The sequence below is a fragment of the Akebia trifoliata genome, chromosome 4 (assembly GCF_017979445.1).
Source record: "Akebia trifoliata isolate Shusen 1 chromosome 4, ASM1797944v1, whole genome shotgun sequence".
In the NCBI taxonomy this organism is placed as follows: domain Eukaryota; kingdom Viridiplantae; phylum Streptophyta; class Magnoliopsida; order Ranunculales; family Lardizabalaceae; genus Akebia; species Akebia trifoliata.
Genome location: NC_141378.1, coordinates 29901075 through 29923802, shown reverse-complemented (window position 1 = coordinate 29923802; position 22728 = coordinate 29901075). Strand labels below are relative to the sequence as shown.

Sequence of the window (22728 nt, the reverse complement as noted above, 5' to 3'; positions counted from 1 at the left end):
ATAAAAAAAACTAGGTCATCATGGCAATGCTCCCATACTTGGGGTTTTTCAAGTCTGATCCTCAATAGTCCTTAGTGGAGTCGCCACTGAAAGTGCCCTCGATCCGCGGGGTGTGTGGATCCACTTTTGACCTTTGAGGTTTGGGAGTCACCACCTAGTTATTACGGTCTAGGAACCGAATACTGATTCTAAATGGATAAAGAAACTAATCTACTAAAGAAAAATTGAATCCGGGGATCACATTACGGGGTTGGAAGGTGTTAGGCACCAACCCCGCCCGACCAATGCCGGTCTCTACTTATCCCAAATAAGACTACATTGCTAACAAAAACCTAGATAGAAAAAATAAAAGAGATTTTACCTTCGAATGCAACAGTTTTATTCCCTCAGATTTGATAAAACTGCTCCTTGTACCGTACTCCTTACTTCGTTCTGTCTTCGGATTTGATTTCGGATCTCTGAGGCAAGGTATCTCTTCCTTAGATCTGGATTCTTCGAATTTTGTTATCGATTTTGGGGTGTTTTTGAAGGACTTCTAGGTGTTTTTCAGGCTAAAATCGAAGTATAGGTGTTAGGTAAGGAGTTGGGACTTCAAAATTAGGATTTTGGGAAGGTTGTGGAGGCTTCTTGACCTACTTTTTCTAGGATTTTTTCTTTGATACGAAAATAGGGTGTGGAGGCTCCTATTTATAAAGTTTTTTAGAAGAATTAAGGTTTAATTAGGATTTCTTTTAGGGTTTTAATTAGGGTTTTGACTTTTAGTCTTATGAGATTGACTTAGTCTTTAGGGTTTTAATTTAGAGTTTTGACTTTAGTCTTATGAGATTGACTTGATTAGTTTAGATTAGGGTTTTGACTTTAGACTTATGAGATTGACTTGATTAATTTAGATTAGGATTTTGACTTTAGTCTTATGAGATTGACTTGATTAATTTAGATTAGGGTTTTGACTTTAGTCTTATGAGATTGACTTTAATACTTTGACTTTAGTCTTTCTTGGTTGACTTTTAGTCTTTACTTGATTGACTTTAGTCTTACTTGATTGAATTTAATTTTTGGAGAACCCCTTTTATTATATCTTTAATTCTTTGGGCCCCCAGATGGAGGGGTCCTTGAATAAATATCCTAGCAACCATTAACAATTTTGCCTGAAAACCTGATTGATTGATTTTTTGGTTCAAAATTTTAAATTAATTTTATTAATGTTTCACTTTACATTATTTAATGTTTTATTTATTAATTTTAAAAATTTTAATTATTAAAATTGTGAAATTACCGTTTTACCCTCGGAGAGGACTTTTTGTATTTTAAGTTATTTTTCAATGTTCCAGGATGTTTTGGAATCAATTTTTCATAAGAAATTAAATGGAAACATTGGTATTTATCATTTATGAAATTTTGTGCGAAATGATTGCGAACTTTATGAGGGGCATTTTTGTAATTTTGTCGAATTTTGCGAAAATTGGCGAAGTGATTTATTTGGTTTCAATTTGTTGTTTTATGTGTTTGAAAGGATTTTCCTATGCATAACGTAGGCTCTAGGGATGTTTTGAGGTTTAGGGGTATTTTGATAATTTGATCATTTTTTCGTGATTTTTATCGTAAAGCTTCTTTTTGTCTGCAAGATGATGATTTCTATGTTTCTAGGGTCATATTTTCCTAGTGTAGCGTGGTTTTTACGATTTTGTCTGTTCGAGATACCTCATCTGGATTTTTGAAACATATCTGGTAACAAAATAAAGCATTGGAATAAACATTCATCATTGGGAACCGTTGCAATCGGATTGACGAGTTGATTAATCAGGCGAGTGCAAAAATGGGGTGTCTACAGGATGATGACATGTGTCATCTTTTGAGGTTGAGGGGGTGATTGGTTGATGTGGGTAGTGGTTAATGGGTTAGGGTTGTGGGTTGGATAATGAATTGGGTATGGATATTGTCTTGTGGGCTTTGTATTGTTGGGCTTGGGTTTTAGAGATTGTTTATATGTTGTTTTGGATTGGGTAGGATTTGTTTTGGATTGGATTTTTGAGGGTGGGTAGGTCTTCGGGTTTAAGTGATATGAGATTAATTTTAGGTTAGGGGGGTAAGGTGGGAAATTAGTTTTTGGAAAATTGAGGGTTCATGGGCCTTGAATGGGCTTAGGATGTTTGAGGATTCAGAAGTGAGCGGCGGAAGTAGAAAGGGGTAGGCATCTCAAGTGTCACATTTTTTTAATTTTTTAATTTTTTGAGAGTTTTACAATCATTGGTTTGATAAAAAATGCCACGTGTTGGCAAATCAAACCTTTTAGGCACGTGAGAGAATTTTGTCGAAAATTTGATATTTTTTGGATGCACGGGCGGAGCGGCGAATGTTGGATGAGTGTAAGATGGCTCGAACCCCTTTGGTGGGTCCCTTAGACCATTGGAGGGTCTTAGGGGCCTCGGTTCAATCAAAATGCCATTTTTCAGTTATTTGGGCCCTTGAAGCCCGTTGGCCAACTTTGTTGAAAATCAAAGTTTTGAATGGAGCGGGGTAGATGGGAGAGTGTTGAGTCCTTTTCATGTGGGCCCATTAAACCCTTAAGGGGTCTTAGGGGCCTCAATTTTGACAAAAGTGCCACATTTCAATGATTCGTGCCTTCGAGGCATGTTGGCTAAGCTTATTAGAAAATTGTTATTTTTGGGCCCTTTCGAGTGAGGGTCCGTTCAAATTGGGGTGTCTACAACTGTCCTTCTTTGCAGGAATTGCGTGCAAAGAACTGCAAAGAATAGACTAAACCCCTATTTGTACGGGCCAGACGAAATTTTGTAAAACACGACTTCGAATTACCGATTCAATTGTTGACTTTTGTAGAAAAAATGGCTACTCAAGCACGGGGTCTGACAGAGTTTTGCCTTATTAATTCCTTGATCTCGATGGCACGGAGCTCGTGTGAGATCTTGGATTTGACGAAAATTTTGATGAGTTTTAAAATTTGGATATTTCTTCGATCGTGTTTTGCCAAATCAGAATTAAGTACAACTCGAAAGGATTTTTGAAAATTCTTTTGATCTTTTTGATTTTTTGATTTTGATTTTGATTTTTGTTTGCTTTTTGATTGATTTTTTTTTTCATTTCTCCCCCTTTTGTTTACTGACTGATCCGTGCTTGAGGCACGGATAGTTCTTGATTCACTTTCGTCCGTGTTTAAAACACGGATTGCTCGATTTTTGTTTCATCCGTGTATGAAACACGGATGGAGTTATTTTGGCCTTATCCGTACTGGTAGCACGGACCAGTACGAATTCAATCGTTTTAAATCCTTCGCGCCCTCTCATTTTCCTTTTCTCTTTCGTCTTCTTCAGTTTTTCGATTTCTCGTCTCTCTCTGACGATTTTTCTCCTTTCCCTCTACTCTCTCTTTGATTTTCGTTGATTTGGTCCTTGAGTTCGATCGTGAGAGCAAGTGGGCGTGTGTGCTGCATTTGGGCGCTCGTGAACGAGGTCTAAAGCTTCGAAGAATTTGTTTGGACTACGATTTCTCTTCATGGTAAGTCCTTAATTGATTTTCCCCTTTTTAATTTTCTCGTTTACTTCGTATGAGAGCGTTTGCTTTCGAATCTGTTTTATGCACCAATCAGCACTCCCATTTTCCCTTGACTTTTCTTTTCCTGTTTGTTTATGAGAATTATTCTTGCATGCTGTCCGGATATCACTACTTATCATGTTTGTTCACTCATTTTCTTATTTGTTTCGAACTGTTTGTTGTGAAATTGGTTAAATCGTTTATGAATTGGATTGTTCGTTATTTCCTTTATCTCTGGCTGTTTATATTTCTTTCGTTTGGCTACCTGTGGGTATAGAAGATCAAGTATTATTATTTTGTTTACAAAAAAGAAGATGCATGATGTTTTTATTAGGTTGGGTAAAGTTGTTTATTATGTGTTTTAACGAAAAAGTAGTTTTTCGGCGCGAAGCCAGCATCAACATGAGGTTGGTGAGGTGCTTTAGAAAAGAATTACATCAGCATGGAGCTGGCATCGACACGGAGTCGGCATCAACACGGAGTTGGCATCAATGCGGAGTTGGCATTGACATGGAGTCGGCAAAATATTTTGAAAATGAAATTACATCAGCACGGAGCTGTCATTGACACGGAGTCGGTAAAAATATTTTGAAAATGGAATTATCTCAGCACGGAGCTGGCATCGACACGGAGTCGACATCAACACGGAGTTGGCATCAGCGCGGAGCTGGCATCGACACGGAGTAGGTAAAAATATTTTTGAAAAAGTAATTTCATCAGTACGGAGCTGGCATCGACACGGAGTTGGCATTAACACGGAGCTGGCATGACACGGAGTCGGTAAAACATTTTTGAAAAGTAATTTCACCAGCACGGAGCTGGCATCGACACGGAGTAGGCATCAACAAGGAGTTGGCATCAACGCGGAGCTGGCATCGACACGGAGTCGGTAAAATATTTTTGAAAAAGTAATTTCATCAGCACGGAGTTGGCATCGACACGGAGTCGGGAAAACATTTTGAAAAAGATAATTTCATCAGCACGGAGCTGGCATTGACACGGAGTCGATAAAACATTTTGAAAAAGGTAATTTCATCATCATGGAGCTAGTATTGACACGGAGTCGGCATCAACATGGAGTTGGCATCAGCACGAAGCTGGCATCGACACAGAGTCGGGAAAACATTTTGAAAAAAATAATTTCATCAGCACGGAACTGGCATCGACACGGAGTCGGTAAAATAATTTGACAGATGGTTTCTGGGATAAAACGAGTTGGAATAACTCATGTTTTTGGTAGCCTTCAATTCAGTTATCTGAAATCAATGCCGACCAGGCAGATCTCCAGGGAAGAGGCGGCGCACAATGACACTCTTAAATGACCTCATTTCTTCGAATAGACATAGTCTATCCCCCTCGTATCAACATGACAAGATCTTTTTAGGCACCGACTTTCAAGGACTGCAATTGGTGCCTTTAAAATCTTTTTTTCTTTTGTTTTTTTTTTTATTTTTTTTGTGAAAAGAGATTGAATTCACTTGCGTTGATTGATTGGTTGTTATCTTTGTTGGATCATGGACTTGGTTCAAAATTGGATACGGATCTGATTTGTAGTGGATCTGGGTCTTAAACCTAGTCGAAACGGATCTGAGTCTGGGATCCAGTTGTAATAGATCTGGGTCGTGGACCCAGTTGTAATGGATCTGGGTCATGGACCCAGTTGAAATAGATATGGGTCATAATCCCAGTTGAAAATGAACCTGGGTTGTGGACCCAGTTGAAAATGGATCTGGATCGTGGACCCAGTTAAAAATAGATCTGGGTCGTGGACCCAGTTGTAATGAATCTGGGTCGTGGACCCAGTTGAAAATGGATCTGGGTCGTGGACCCATTTGAAACGGATCTGGGTTGTAAACCTAGTTGAAAATGGATCTGGGTCGTTGATAAGTCGGTTTGTAACGACTTATTCTATGAAATTTTACTTTACATTTTGTTAATTTGAGAGTGATTTTATTTAGTAATCGTTCTTTTTATTGTTTGAGGTAATAAATGGCTAAGAATACGAAAAGGAAACAACTCGGGGTGAAATCGGAAGAAAAGACGATGTTTTGGAGAATGAAGTACAAGATGCAGAGGCCGCCGCAGCGGTGGATACATGTCCGCCGCGGCGCTCGTATTTAAATCAACAAAGGCCCCAAGACATAAGCTAACCGCCGCAACGGTGGGTACATGCCTGCCGTGGCACGTGGCGCGATACCGTTTTCTGCACTTCGTCTCGTGTTGTTATCATATCGTTTAGATTCGATTTAAAGGGGATTTAACCCCAATTGTATTCAGAACGTATGGAGGCTATAAATAGTTGATTTTTTAGGGTTTATTGATATATTGGAGACTCTAGAGAAGAAGGGGGAGAAGAGATCAAGTGATTGCTACGGCAATCTCAAATTTTACTGGTTTATTATTCCTTTCTTCTATGTTTAATTTCAAGATGTTTGTTTCGTATTTCGTTATGAACTAAATTTCATTTCTAGGGTTGAGATGTAACTCAGATACAATTTCGTAGTTGTTCTACTCAAATTCAATTATTTGTTTTGCAATTACTTATTTGTGTGTCTATTTTGAGTTTAATGCTGTCAATTCTGAAGGCCAAAGTTTTGATTGATTTATTGATCTAGGTTTATAATGAGAAGTAGAATCTAGGTTAGATCAATAAAATAGATCACGTTGGAATGAATGAACGGTAGAGGTACTTTAGCATGTTCTAAGAGGTTATTAATTTAGTTTACGATAATTTCACAGATTTTATGACTCTTTGGTATTTAAATTCACATAGAGATGTGCTGAGTTAATATTTAAAGGAGTAATCTAGCGTATTTCGAGAGAAAACACTAGTTGGTATAGGGAATTAAACTTCCAAATAAGGCAAAGCAGTAATTACTTCGAATAATCAATTACGTAGGAGTATTTGTAGTGAAGTCGAAAGCCCTAGGTTTTTAATCCATAAGAATCCATTCTTTCTTGTTTCATTGTTATTTCAATTTGTAATTCTACAATTCTCGATTCATCAAATAGTAATTTAAGTGATTATTTTTGGTACTTACTAACTTAATCCTCGTGGGAACGATATCTTATATTATTACTTGAAAAGATTAGTGCATTTGCTAGCATAAATTGATCGCATCAAATTTTTGGCGCCGCTGCCGGGGATTAAAGATTACTAATATTAATACCAATTGATTTTATTGCTAATTTGATTTTTATTTATTCTAACTTTATTCGTTTTTCTCTTTTCAAGTTTTTCTTAGTGTATGAGACGGACAAGGAGCTCTGATTTAGTGCCAATCGACCTTGATATCAATAAGGCACTTAAAAAGCTAAATAGGGAGCGCAAGCAAAGAGCTGAAAAATGAGTTTTAGCAATGGCGGAAGAAGAGAATAATGGTGGTGGTGGAGATGCAGTCCCAAATAGAGCACTAAAGGATTACTCTATTCCTAATGTGGGTGTCTCTAGTATTCGAAGGCCACCTATTCAAGCAAACAATTTTGAGATCAAGCCTGCCATTATTCATATGATACAATCTTCGGTTCAGTTTGGGGGGTTGGCTAATGATTATCCAAATCTGCATATTGCAAATTTTTTGGAAATTTGTGATATATTCAAGCACAATGGGGTGATTGATGATGCCATAAGACTGCGTTTGTTTCTGTTCTCATTGAACAGCAAGGCTAAGGCATGGTTGACCTCGCTACCTTCAGGAACCATTACTACATGGGATGGGCTGGTGAATGCCTTTCTGACTAAGTACTTTCTACCAGCAAAATCTGCAAAGATGAGGAACGATATAACCAATTTTCTGTAGCAAGATCAAGAATCTCTCTATGAAGCTTGGGAGAGGTTTAAAGATCTCTTAAGGAAGTGCCCGCACCATGGACTACCGTTATGGATGCAAGTGCAAACGTTTTATAACGGTTTGCTCTCAAACACTCAAACCATGGTGGATGCAGCAAGTGGAGGAACATTATTCAACAAGACACCGGAGGAAGGATATGAATTTATTGAAGTCATGGCTAGTAACAACTTCCTGAAATCTGATAGGAATGCACAGAAAAGGACAGCCGGAGTTCATGACATTGATGCTTTTACTAATTTGGCTGCTCAAGTTGCTATTTTAAATAATAATTTTAATAAAATGAATGTTGTTGCAGTTTCTAATGTAGTTTGTGATAATTGTGCAGGGAATCATCCTACTCTAGAGTGTCAAGGCCCATATGAAGCAAATTCTTCCGAACAAGTGAATTATGTGGCCAACAATCAAAGACAATACAATCCTAACTCCAATTACTACAATCAAGGGTGGAGGAATCATCCGAACTTCTCATAGAGCAACAATGCGAATATGCAAAAACCGCCTCCTTCTTTTCAATCTCAAGAGAAGAAACCAACCATGAAAGAGGTCTTCACCCAATTCATGCAAAAGACCAATGCATTCATTGATGATACCCAAGCCAATTTCAGAAATCAAGGTGCAAGTATTTGCAACCTTGAACATCAAGTTGGGGAGATTTCCAAGCTATTGACGAAAAGAGCTCAATGAGCACTCCCAAGTAATACTGAAAAGAATCCCAAGGAGCATGTGAAAGCTATAACTCTTAGAAGTGGGAAGGAGTTAGAACAATCAAAGAGGGGTAGCAAGCAAGCAAATGAGGATGAAACTGCTCTTCCTAAAGATCAAGATGCTACCGCTCCTATTCAACAACCTATTCCACAACCATCTTCTAATCCCATTCATTTTCCTCAAAGATTGCGAAAGGAAAATTTAGATAAGTAATTTTCTAAATTTATTGATATTTTTAAATTTTCCCAAAAGAAAGCTTCCCCAAAAGATAAAAGATCTAGGGAGTTTCACTATTCCTTGCACTATTGGTGATTTTAATTTTGATAGAATTTTATGTGATCTTGGTGCAAGTATTAATTTGATGTCTCTTTCTATTTTCAGGAAACTCGATTTAGGGGAAGTGAAGCCTACTACGGTATCCTTGCAGCTTGCAGATAGATCTATCAAGCATCCTAGAGACATTATTGAGGATGTTTTGGTAAAAGTGGACAAATTCATATTTCCTGCTGATTTTATCGTTTTGGATATGGAAGAAGACAAGGATGTTCCACTCATATTGGGAAGATCTTTTCTCGCCACAGGTAGAACTCTCATAGATGTTCATCAAGGTAAGTTGATTTTAAGGGTTTAAGATGAACAAGTAACTTTTAATATTTTTGAGACTATGAAATTTCTTTTCGATATTGATGCATGTTTTGCAATAAGTGTTTTGGATAGGGTAGTAGCTAAAAATTTTAATGAATCTTTTCCTCCCTTACCTTTGGAAAATTGCATATTAAATGGTAGAACTTTAGGAACTCTAAGTGATGATGAAGATATAATTGAATGTGTGAATAATCTTGATGCTTTGCCACTTTGTGAGTTTCCAAAAAGGCTTAAATTTAAAGAGTTAGGAGTTGTGCATGTTAATGAACCATCATCTAAAAAGGAACCTCTTAAATTTGAACTTAAACAATTGCCATCACATCTTAGGTATGCTTTCTTAGAAGAGTCTTGTTATTATTAACTCTTCTTTGAATGATTTGGAGGAGAAAAAGTTATTGAGGATTTTAAGGGAGCATAGGAAAGCTATTGGATGGACTATTGATGATATCAAAGGAATTAGCCCATCTATTTGTATGCACAAGATTTTGATGGAAGAGAACTACAAGCCATTGGTACAACCTCAAAGAAGATTAAATCCTTCCATGTAAGAAGTGGTGAAAAAGGAGGCTGTGAAACTTATGGATGCAGGTATAATTTATCTAATCTCGGATAGTTCATGGGTAAGTCCGGTCCAAGTGGTTCCTAAGAAAGGTGTATAACCGTAGTGAAGAATGACAACAATGAGCTTATACCCATAAGAACGGTGAGCGGATGGAGAGTTTGTATAGATTACCGAAAACTCAATGATGCCACAAGAAAGGATCACTTTCCTTTGCCCTTCATTGACCAAATGGTAGAGAGACTTTCCGGGTATGACTATTATTGTTTCTTAAATGGATATTCAGGCTATAATCAAATTCCAATAGCATCGGAGGATCAAGAGAAGACCACTTTTACATGTCCATATGGAATCTTTGCTTATAGAAGAATGCCATTCGGATTGTGCAACGCCCCTGCTACTTTTCAACATTGCATGATGTCAATTTTTTTTGATATGGTTGAAAAGTACATTGAAATGTTCATGGATGATTTTTCTGTTTTTGGTTCTTCTTTTGATAATTGTCTTTCTAATTTCTCTTTGGTTTTGTAACGATGTGTTGACACAAACTTGGTCTTGAATTGGGAAAAATGCCATTTTATGGTAAAAGAAGGAATTGTGTTGGGACATCGAATTTCTGTTAAAGGAATTGAGGTGGACCGAGTAAAAATTGATGTAATTGAGAAGCTTCCACCTCCTACCAATGTTAAGGGAGTTAGAAGTTTTCTTGGACATGCAGGATTTTACAGGAGATTTATTAAAGATTTTTCTAAAATTGCTAAACCTCTTTGTGAATTGTTGGTAAAAGATGCAGTTTTTGATTTTTTCAAAGAATGTTTAGATGCTTTTGAAAATCTTAAAGTGAAATTGATATATTCTCCTGTTATTGCTGCACCCGATTGGGAATTGCCTTTTACTTTGATGTGTGATGCTAGTGAATATGCCATAGGTGCTATTTTAGGGCAGCGAAAAGATAAGGTCTTTCATGTGATTTACTATGCTAGCAAAGTTCTAAATGAGGCTCAATTGAATTATGCAACTATCGAAAAAAAGCTTTTAGCAGTTGTTTATGCTTTTGACAAATTTCGATCTTATTTAATAGGTTCTAAAGTGATCGTCTACACCGATCATTCGGCTTTGAGGTATTTATTTGCTAAAAAAGATGCAAAGCCAAGGTTGCTAAGATGGATTTTACTTTTGCAGGAAGTTGACTTGGAAATTAAGGACAAGAAATGAACCGAAAATGTAGTTGCAAATCATCTTTCTAGGATGGACCATGTGCAGTTAAATAAAGAAGTTGATGGGGGATATTAATGAGAAATTTCTGGATGAGTAGCTGTTTGTAGTTGGAGAAGCCCCATGGTATGCTGATATTGTCAACTATTTGGCTAAGGGGATTGTGCCTACCGAACTCACCCACCAAAGGAGGAAGAAGTTCTTTTTAGATATTAAGTATTTTATATGGGATGATCCATTCCTTTACAAGATGTGTGGTGATCGTATAACTAGAAGATGTGTGTCGGAAGAGGAGATGGAGAGTATTCTTCAACATTGTCATTCTCGCGAAGTTGGAGGACACTTTGGAGCAACCAAAACAGCAGCAAAAATTTTACAATCAGGATTTTATTGGCCTACTCTTTTTAAAGATTCATATAATTTTGTTGCCAATTGTGATAAATGTCAAAGGGTTGGGAATCTATCTAGGAAAAATGAGATGCCCCTAACAAATATTTTGGAAATTGAATTGTTTGATGTTTGGGGTATTGATTTTATGAGTCCTTTTCCATCTTCTTTCTCTAATCGTTTTATTTTGGTTGCTGTAGATTATGTGTCCAAGTGGGTTGAAGCTGTAGCATTGTCAACCAATGATGCTCGGGTGGTGGTGAGATTTCTGAAGAAGTATATTTTTGCAAGATTTGGAACACCAAGAGTTATCATAAGTGATGGAGGATCACACTTCCGTAACAAACAATTTGATTCACTTTTAAGTAAATATGGAGTGACACATAGGGTGGCTACACCTTATCATCCGCAGACAAGTGGTCAAGTTGAGGTATCCAACCGTGAGCTAAAGAGGATTCTAGAGAAGACAGTCAATTCTTCAAGGAAGGATTGGTCAAGCAAATTGGATGATGCTTTATGGGCCTAACGGACAGTGTTCAAGACACCTATTGGAATGTCTCCATATCAATTGGTTTATGGAAAATCTTGTCATCTGCCAGTTTAGTTGGAACATAGATCATATTGGGCTGTTAAGTTCTTGAATTTCAATTTACAGGCTGCAGGGGAGAAGAGACTGTTACAGCTAAATGAGATGGAAGAGTTCTGGAACGATGCTTATGAGCATGCTAGGATCTATAAGGAAAAGACGAAGAGATGGCATGATAGGCACATTCACAAACGAGAATTCAAAGAAGGACAACAAGTTCTCCTCTTCAATTCAAGACTTAAACTTTTTCCGGGAAAATTAAGATCACGGTGGTCCGGTCCTTTCACTGTCAACAAGGTCTTACCATCGGGGGCAATAGAAGTTAAGCATCCGTCGAAAGGGATTTTTACAGTAAACGGGCAGCGATTGAAGCACTACTTCGAAGAGAACTTTAGTACTGAGCGGGTGTCCATTTTGCTCTCAATTCCGAAGTGAAGATTCAAGAAAGTCTAGCTAAAGACTTAAATTTTAACGCTTCTCGGGAGGCAACCCGATTTATTTCCAAAATTAAAATTTCAAGGATTTAGGATTTCACTAGTTTATTTTATTTTAGTTTTAGTTGTTATTTTATTTTATTAGGTAGTTTAGGATTTGTTTTATGTTATTTGTTTTGATTTTAATTATGTTTGTTTTATTTTTCAGGAGAGTAAAGGATTTCAGTGCTGTCCAATCAATTCCGCCGCAACGGTGGGTACATGTGCGCCGCGGAGATTTCTCAAAATAAGAAAAGAGGCCAAGCCCCAAATTGAAGGAATTAGGGCAAGAGTCGCGGTGGAAATGACTTACCCGCCACGGCGCGAGTCGCGAAGTTAGAATTTTAAGGGGTTAAACCCGTCATTTGGTTCAAACCTCTCACATTCTCTCCGCCTCTTTCTCTTCTTTCTCCAAAAACCTCTCATTTTCCTTCACCTCTTCATTTTCCTCAACCTTCTACCTCCCCTAACTCTATTTAAATCCACAAAATTTCTTTCATTTGTTCATATCACTCTCATTATTCTTGTTTCTTCTCAGAAAAATGAAAGGTTGCTACTAAGTTCGGGGGAAGGAAGGTGATTGCATTGAAGTTCGGATTCGAGATTTGAAGAAGAGGTTGAGGTTTACAAAAGTGGTAAGGGTTTTCTTCTCTCTTGATTGAAGTTCTGTGTTTGATTGATTTCTGATTAGAAGAATTTTATTTGGGTTATAATGGCTTCATCAAGTACTTTTAAGAAGAGGAAATCTAGGGTTGTTTATGATAAAATAAAATTTGTTAGTGAAGATGCACAGAATAGGTTCTATGAATCGGTAATTGGTAGAAATCCCATAGCAGAAAGGGGATTAACTGTCACAGCTGTAGGATATCCTCGTATTAGGGGATTATAGAAGAGAGGAAATGGGAAACGTTTTATGCACAACCTAAGCCTGCAATAGTACCAGTTGTGAGGGAATTCTATGCCAATACTCCTGAACATGACCATAGGAAGGTGTTTGTTAGAGAAAAACAGGTCAATTTTAGTGGGGATCAACAAAATTTTCAAATTACCTGATATTACAAAAGATGATTATAATAGATTCATTGGGAGGCAAATAGATTATCAAGAGATATTGCAAGAGATTGCTATATCAGGTACCCAATGGAAGCTAATAGAAGAAAAACTCGTGACATTTCCAAGCATTGGGCTCACTAAGGACTGTAAAGCTTGGTACTATTTTCTGGCGACTAGAATGATGCCAATACAGCATTTTAGTGATATTAATAAGGAAAGGGCAATTCTCTTGTATTGCATTGTGACTAAAAAATCTATTGATGTGGAAAAATTCATATCTTCTCATATTATACAGTGTTACAAGCACACTTCCATGTCATTATTTTATCCTTCCTTGATCACTGCTTTGTGTGTTGCTGTTGGGGTCCAATTTGGGGCAGATGAGGAGACGTTGGCTCTTATGGCTGCACTTTCTGACAGTAAAGTGCAAGGTATGAAAGGGGTTGACAGAATGGCACCAGTTGTTCAGAGTCAACAGGCAAGACCACAGTCCTCCAGATCTCTCACTATGACTGAGCGGATGGAGAGGTTGGAAGAAAGGGTTAATCAGCAAGGCGAGCAGCTCCAGCAGTTTACAGAGTATCAATATGCCTGCAACAACACTCTTGAGTTGATGATGAGGCAGCTAGCAGTGGGGATAGTAGTGGACATGTCACAGTTTCCTAACATGCCAGTTCATCCAGGAAAGTCACATGGAGAGGGACTGGGGTCTTCTCGGGCAGAGGACTTAGATGGAGATGAGGGTGATGGAGCAGCTGAGGAGGAGGAGATGTAGTCTCTATTTTTATTTCGTTTTACTTTTCTATCTATTATTCTATTTTTTATTTTAGTTTTAGTTTCTGGATTTATTAGTTATGTTTTGTTTTATTTTGGATATTTGAACTAAGTATCAGTTTTCTTTGTGTGAGTTAACGACTTAACATTGGTTGCAAGTGTGGCTTTTTCTTTTTCTTTTTAGGATACTGTTTGAAAAGAAAGGAGAAAATGTCGTTGTATCCGAGATAAATCGAGAAGGGAGTTTTTCTGTCCCTTAATTTTCTTACTTTAGTTTGTTTGCTTTTGTTCGTTGAGGGCAATGGAGATAATTAAGTTTTTGGGGGGGGAGGGGAGGATAATTTGATTCTTTTATTCTTTGAGTTGTTAGCTGCATTAAAGTCATACTATCATTCTTCTATTTTTCATTCTTTTATTCTTTTCTATTCTTTTATTTGTTTTCTGCATTAAAATTTTTGCAATTAATTTTCAACTTTTGAGTATTTCTTTTGTTTTCAAGTCAATTCATAAAGTCAATGATGATAACTTGATTACTGTGATATGTGGCTGTTGAGTTGGAATTCGATATTACTTAGACTTTGAGGATAGCTTAGACATTTGTTTTGTTTGAATTGGATATTCAATGTTGGTCTAGTATGGTAATTTTGAATAATGATCCTGTTTTGCTACTTAGAGACATTTTATTTAGATATTTGTGAATGAAAAATAGGCTTCAACAGATTTTAGAACTTGGCTGATTGTCACTCGAGGCGAAATCCTAGACTTTCATGTTGCTTAGGAGATGATTTAAGCTATCTTTGGACCGTTTGAGCTTTTCTTGCCTGCCTTAATTATTTTTATCCGCTAGTTACCTATTTGAGTCTTTTATTTAATTTTTAGCCTTAATTTTCTTTCTTTAAACTTATTTTCCTACCTGGTTTTGAGCCTAAACACTTATCCTTACCTTTAATGAGAATTTCACTTGTGTGTGATTTATTGAGATTGAAGAGCAAAAATCTATTGTTAAGGGAGAAAAGGATAGAAAAGAATGTTGTTGACCCCGGTGATAATCAAAGATAAGTTAGGGGGTCTTGAAGAAAAATGAAGGAGGGATACAAGTTTGAAGAAAAGTGTTCTGCATTTATTTATTTTGTTTTGCAATTAAAAAAAAAGAATTTGATGGTAGTAGTGGTGAAAGTGTGCGAAAGTGTTATAGCACAAAAGAAAGAAGGAAAGTATGAAAAAGTGAAGTTGTGATGTTAATATTCTTAAGCTCTTTAGAATGTTACATTTTGTTTGATTGTGAGTATTCTCATTCTTTGAATTATCCTATCCATTCTTTTTGAGCCAATACCTAAACCTAATATTACAAGCTTAATTAAGACCTTTTCATCTGAGGTGGCGTGATGAGTTTACATTAGTGGAGAGTGACAAGAAAGCCAAGCTTATGAGATTTGATATTTTCATTACTATTTAGAGGTCAAATTTGTTTGTATTGTTTTTATAAAATTATCCGGGTAATAGAATGGATTGTTTTAGAGATTGCTTGCTTGGATTTTTCAGAGGATTGATGATTTGAATGGGATGAAAGTTTGGGTGATTTTTCTAATTTTTGTAATGTCCAATAGATTCTTGACGCTTTATGTTATCAGTGATTTTTGAGACACTATTGTGAATTGTGCTTGTTAAGTGAATCTTGTTCTTGAAAGTTGAAGAATCTGAAGTTAGTTTTGATTCAGTCCGTTATATGTTAGGTTAATTTATGTTTTTGCTCGAGGACTAGCAAATGTTAAGTTTGGGGGAATTTGATAAGTCGGTTTGTAAGGACTTATTCTATGAAATTTTACTTGACATTTTGTTAATTTGAGAGTGATTTTATTTAGTAATCGTTCTTTTTATTGTTTTAGGTAATAAATGGCCAAGAATACGAAAAAGAAGCAATTCGGGGTGAAATCGGTAGAAAAAACGATATTTCGGAGAATGAAGTACAAGAGGCAGAGGCTGCCGCAGTGGTGGATACATGTTCGCCGCGGCGCTCGTATTTAAATCAACAAAGGCCCCAAGACAAAAGCTAGCCACCGCAGCGGTGGGTACATGCCTGCCGTGGCACGCTACGCGATCCCGTTTTCTGCACTTCGTCTCGTGTTGTTATCATATCGTTTAGATCCGATTTAAAGGGGATTTAACCCCAATTGTATTCAGAACGTATGGAGGCTATAAGTAGTTGATTTTTTTACGGTTTATTGATATATTGGAGATGCTAGAGAAGAAGGGGGAGAAGAGATCAAGTGATTGCTACGGCAATCTCGAATTTTACTGGTTTATTATTCCTTTCTTCTATGTTTAATTTCAAGATGTTTGTTTCGTATTTCGTTATGAACTAAATTTCGTTTCTAGGGTTGAGATGTAACTCAGATACAATTTCGTAGTTGTTCTACTCAAATTCAATTATTTGTTTTGTAGTTACTTATTTGTGTGTCTATTTTGAGTTTAATGCTGTCAATTCTGAAGGCCAAAGTTTTGATTGATTTATTGATCTAGGTTTATAATGAGAATTAGAATCTAGGTTAGATCAATAAAATAGATCACGTTGGAATGAATGAATGGTAGAGGTACTTTAGCATGTTCTAAGAGGTTAGTAATTCAGTTTACGATAATTCCACAGATTTTATGACTCTTTGATATTTAAATTCACATAGAGATGTGCTAAGTTAATATTTAAAGGAGTAATTTAGCGTATTTCGAGAGAAAACACTAGTTGGTATAGGGAATTAAACTTCCAAATAAGACAAAGCAGGAATTACTTTGAATAATCAATTACGTAGGAGTATCTGTAGTGAAGTCGAAAGTCCTAGGTTATTAATCCATAAGAATCCATTCTTTCTTGTTTCATTGTTATTTCAATTTGTAATTCTACAATTCTCGATTCATCAAATAGTAATTTAAGTGATTATTTTTGGTACTTAGTAACTTAATCCTCGTGGGAACGATATCTTATATTATTACTTGAAACAATTAGTGCACTTGCTAGCATAAATTGTACGCATCAGTTGTGGACCCAGTTGAAACGGATCTGGGTCGTGAACCCAGTTAGAATGGGTATGGATCTTGTTCAGGGACCCGGATTGAAGCGGATACGGGTGGGTCTATAAGGTTGGTTCCATTTTGAGAGGCTTCGTGCACATTTTTTGTTTTTTTTATTTTTTTTTTGTTTTTGTATTGAAATCCATTTTATCGAATATTTCAAAAAAAGTTGAGGATACACACTTTTTTTTTGACGTATGGCATGGATATATGTAAACAGCAAGTGTTGTGGGAATTAATACTGGTCCGTGTTCAGGACACGGATGAGACCATTATTGATGCCATCCGTGTTTTGGGCACGGATGAGACACATTTCATTTGAACCGTGCTCCGAGAACGGACAAAGCACTTTCTGTTTCAACCGTGCCCTAAACACGGATGAGGCACATTTTTGGCAATCCGTGTTATGGACATGGACCAGAAAGAATTCCAGTTTCTGGAATTTCACAGAACTGGTTCTTTGGTCCACTACTTTGCTTTCCTCCTTTACTGTTTTTTTTTTATTATTTTTTTTGTTTTAACATGAATGTAATTCATTCCTCCCTTTTTACCTAAGGGGAGACGGAAGGACAACAAAATAAATAACCTATGGTCTATGTGTGCCTCTTCGGGCTTACAACTTGGGCTTCGAGCCCCGAATACAACTTGTACAATTACAACATTGCTTGGGGGTCGATGTAACATTGAAGACTTGTGTCCTGTCATTGTCTAATCGTGCATATGCATGCGGCTTAGTAGGTGGTTTCATGGCTACCCGATCTTCAAACCTCGATGCATACCGAGGTACACACGTCGTTGGTTGGTGATCGGGTTTGATGTGTTCATTCCCGATACTTTAAATAACGATCTCAAGACATGGAACTATTAAGCATTGGGGCTAAGTATATTGAGGGTGGGGTGGCTTGTGAAGTGGGCTATGCTCGCAAGTGCTTGTGCAACATTATTTTTCATTTCTTTTCATCGACCCCCTTACAAATATGCAATAAAAGCAACAAAAATAAATAAATATTACAATTGGATCTTGTGAAAAAACACATAGGAGACAAACAAACAACGTTAGTAAAATAAAAAATATTTTTTTTTTTTCAAAATAGCCGATTTGTCACGAGGGATGAGCCATGGTTTCCTCAGTGGAGTCGCCAATTGTAGATACATGATTTTCATCATTACGAAAGCCACATCTACTAGGAATTGGAGTCGCCACCATTCATGTTGTAAGTGGGTGTGAATGGTCACCCAATATACATTTTATAAAAAAAATGATATTTTTGGCATATGGTGACTCGCAATGGGTAAGGAACTAATTAAACCTAAGGATCGGGGTAAGCGGCTCAGTTGGAGAAAAGGGAAGGTGTTAGGCACCATTTTCTCCCCGCCATGTGGCAGTAACCTCAAAGAACTCGGTCATTTTGATTTAAAAAAAAGTGAAAAATAAAGTGCCACGTGTTGTGTACTTGTACCCTAAGTAGGGATTTATTTTCAGCTTGATCATAGGATCATTTCATTGATGGATATGATCCTTATAGATCTTTAGCCTTGGGGTCCATTCATTCTAAGTCATCTAACATAAAATGAAGAGGAGGGGGATGATAGAAGAGGGAAGAAGAGAGGGTAGAGAGAGAGAGAGGGGGAGTGCACTTTGAACCCACCTTGAAGCTTTAAAGTCACTTTTCTTCCTTTCTTTCTTTTTCTCCTTCTATGTTTCTTAGGTCCTTAATGAATTATGAGAGTGAAATTCCCTTTTTTAGAAGATAATATGATAGAGTAGTGGAGATAAGTAGAGAAAATGGATTTTTTCTTAGTGAAACTTGGTAACCCTTTTTGAAATGAGAGGATGGGTATTTATAGATGCTTGGAGGATGTTTAGGGGTATAATGGGGTGAAAGGTTATGAGAATGGATAATGGCATTGGTTTTAAAAGGGAAGGGTATGAAATTCAAAATGAGAGTGAGGGTAATTGTGTACTGGATGAAAATTGGTGAAGTTTTGATTCAAATGGTTTGGATTCTACCCAAATTCATTTAGGTAGAGTGTTTGGTAGGGTGAGATGAGTGATGGTTGATGGAAGGAATGGGGGTGTAAGGGAGTTGTTTTGAGGATGAGTGTTGGGTTGGTTAAAGAGGTGAAGTTTGTAGATTTAGGAGAATGGGTTATGTAAGAGGTTGGTAGATTTGTTTTTGGGAGGATTAATAGGATGAAGACATGTAAAAATTATGATGAGAGGGTGAGGTGATGATATTGGTTGATGGTGGTTGTTTGATTAGAGAGAAGAGTATGAGTTGGTTAGTTGATGATGAGGGGGGTATGGGTGGAGATGATTTTGTTGGAATATTTTAAGGAAAGTGATGGGTATAGATATGGGTTGTGATGTGGGTGGTTGATGGTTTTAGAGAATGATGATAGGTTAGGGTGTGTAAGGTATGAGTTGTGATGTGGGTGATTGTTGATGTTAGAGAATGGGGATATGTTAGGTTAGGGTAGGGTATGGGTTGAGGTGATTTTGGAGAGAGGTGATGTGAGTTAGATGATTTGTTTAGAGGATGATGATGGGGTAGGTGATCAGATGAGGGAGGTGAAAGGGGATGATGACATGTGTCATCTTTTGAGGTTGAGAGGGTGATTGGTTGATGTGGGTAGTGGTTAATGGGTTAGGGTTGTGGGTTGGATAATGAATTGGGTATGGATATTGTCTTGTGGGCTTTGTATTGTTGGGTTTGGGTTTTGGAGATTGTTTATATGTTGTTTTGGATTGGATTTTTGAGGGTGGGTAGGTCTTCGGGTTTAAGTGATATGAGATTAATTTTAGGTTAGGGGGTTAAGGTGGGAAATTGGTTTTTAAAAAATTGAGGGTTCATGGGCCTTAAATGGGCTTAGGATGTTTGCGGATTCGGAAGTGAGCGGCGGAAGTTGAAGGGGGTAGGCATCCCAAGTTTCAAATTTTTTTTAATTTTTTAATTTTTTGAGATTTTTGCAATCATTGGTTTGATCAAAAATGCCACGTGTTGGCAAATCGGACCTTTTAGGCCCGTGAGAGAATTTTATCGAAAATTTGATATTTTTTTGATGCACGGGTGGAGCGGCGAAGGTTGGACGAGTGTAAGATGGCTCGAACCCCTTTGATGGGTCCCTTAGACCATTGGAGGGTCTTAGGGGCCTCTATTCAATCAAAATGCTATTTTTCAGTTATTTGAGCCCTTGAAGCCCGTTGGCCAACTTTGTTGAAAATCAAAGTTTTGAATGGAGCGGGGTAGATGGGTGCGTGTTGAGTCCTTTTCATATGGGCCCATTAGACCCTTAGGGAGTCTTAGGGGACTCAATTTTAACAAAAGTGCCACATTTCAATGATTCGGGCCTTCGAGGCCCGTTGGCCAAGGTTATTGGAAAACTGCTATTTTTGGACCCTTTCAAGTGAGGGCCCGTTCAAATTGAGGTATCTACAGTTTCTTCTATTTATGTTAGTATTTCAAGGCACTCAAATACCTATTTCACCTAATAAACGATATTAATAATACCATGTATATATATATATATATATATATATATATATATAAATAGAAAAGCAATGAAAGTCTAACTATATATAATAACATAGGGTAGATCAGAGTGTGGAAGAAGTAAATAATATATAAAATTTTTATATAGTCTCCTTTATTAGTAGAATCCTAATGCTCAACCAAAACCTATTATATAACTTGGACAAACTGACGTAGCTAGTATTTATAGCCCCAATGTTTAAAAAAATAAGTTTCGTGGTATGTCTCAATGAAATTGTTTGAAAAAATGATGACGTTTGGAGATATGTAATGTATTGGATAGGCTTAGGTAAAAGTTTGGATGGTTTAGGTGAGATTTTTATTGACTTGGGGTGATAAATTCATGTCGAGCATGCCACATGTTCAGCAAAATGCTTCAACGAGATGGATATGGGTTTGGGGTAAATGGCTTGAGGTTTGAATTGGCTAAGGTATGGCATTTTTAGGTGTTTCGACATTTTTTGATATTTTTTTTTATGATTTTTGGGTATGACTCTCAATTGGTTTTTGACATTTATCATCCTTTCTTTTCTCTTCAGATGATCCGATTTAATATTTTCAAAATTTTGAGAGGGGAGTCTTCCGGTAAGAGTAAAAACAAGAAAGTTACACCTCTTGAGGATAGTTCTTTGAACAGTTTAGATGAGGTAAGGCTTCAAGTACCCTTGGATAGTGGAAAGGAGTATGAAGCAATACATGATCCTCCTTTAATAATAGTAGAGCCTGGGGCGGTGGCAGTTGAGATTGATGATACTGTGAGGGTGATCATTCCCCCTGAGATTGTTGTCCAAATACATTATATTCCTTTACTATCCGGTCTCTTTTTGTCATATATCTGCTTGCATGCATGCCGACATCAAAGTACCTCTACCCGATGGACAATTTATGGGTAGTTGGTATACTTTCTATAGCATTTATGCGACCTCTTCTGACGTGCTTAAGACACAAATGGGGTTGACGGGATTCGGTACCTTCTTTAAGATTCTCAACTTTATGGTTAATAGGACTCTTATCATTGTACTTATGAAGAGGTAGTTTCCTGAAACTCATACTTTCCATATCCCTGATGTAGAGCTTGGAATCCGACCCTCTGATTTTGTGAGTATCACCGAAATTGGAATAGGATGACTGCCTATAACTCTCGTGAGGGTTGATGATGAAGAAATGTTAAGACTTCTTGGTCTTCGAGCTATTCTTGCTTGTGAGTGACTGAAGGAGAAAAGGTTGAGCATCACCTGGCTAAAATATATGTTTTTGAAAAACGACCTTTACTCACAGATTTGAGCCAATCACCCTTGTTTTATTGTCATGTTTAAACAACTTGTAGACACGGGATTTCATCATTACGATGACCACATCTACGATGGTTTGGAGTCGCCACCATTCATTTTTGGTAAGTGGGTGTGAATGGTCACCCGATGTGCATTTTTTTTAGAAAATGTGACATTTTTGATATTTGGTGACTCTCGATGGATAAAGATAAATCAACCCTTGAGATTCGGGTAAGCGGCTCGGTTGGAGAAAAGGGAAGGTGTTAGGCACCCTTTTCTCCCCACTAAATAGTGGTAACCTCAACTCAACTCGGTCGTTTTGATTAAAAAAATACGAAAAACGATGTGCCACGTGTTGTGCATTTGTACCCTAGATAGGGGTTCATTTTCGGCTTGATCATAGGGTCATTCCATTGATGGAAATGACCCTTATAGACCTTTAGCCTTGGGGTCCATTCATCCTAAAAAATAAAATGAAGGGGAGAGGGTGATAGAAGAGGGAGGAGGAGAGGGTGTAGAAGAGAGAGAGGGGGGGGGGGATTGCCTTGAACCCACCTTGTATCTTCTTTTTTATTTTCTTCTTCTTGAGTCCTTAGTATTTTATGAAAATACAATTCTTGTATGGTTGAAGGAGTAGAGAAGAGATGATGAGAGAGATGAGTGGAGTATAATATTTTTTTTTTTTGTATATGAGACTTGAGGAGGATTGGTGATGGTTGTTAGTAGTGAGAGTTGGAGATAATTTAGTAGTGAAAGTTGTGGGCCATTTTTGGGAAGAGGAGGAGGGTATTTATAGATGTTGAGGAGTTATTTTAGGGATATAATGGGGTGAAGTGAAGAAAAAGGGTAGAATGATTATGAGTTTGAGAGAGAAGTGGGTGTAATTTAGAGGAGATTGGAGGGTATTTAAGGAATGGGGGTTAAATGGGTGAGTTTTGACCCAAATGGTTTGGATCCTACCCAACCCATTTGGGTGGAGTGTTTGGTGAGGTGAGTTTAAGATGGTGGTGAGATTAAATGGTATTTGGTTTAAGAGAATGGAGGATTTAAAGAGGTGGTTGATG

The 22728-nt window shown here is 37.3% G+C and overlaps 1 non-coding gene across 1 annotated transcript; it reads right to left on the bottom strand.

The window, feature by feature from the left end:
* Nucleotides 1-7316: 7316 nt before the first annotated feature.
* Nucleotides 7317-7423, bottom strand: LOC147404696 (small nucleolar RNA R71). The gene has a single exon (XR_015178184.1). It is a non-coding gene; the product is annotated as a small nucleolar RNA R71 (small nucleolar RNA).
* Nucleotides 7424-22728: the final 15305 nt, after the last annotated feature.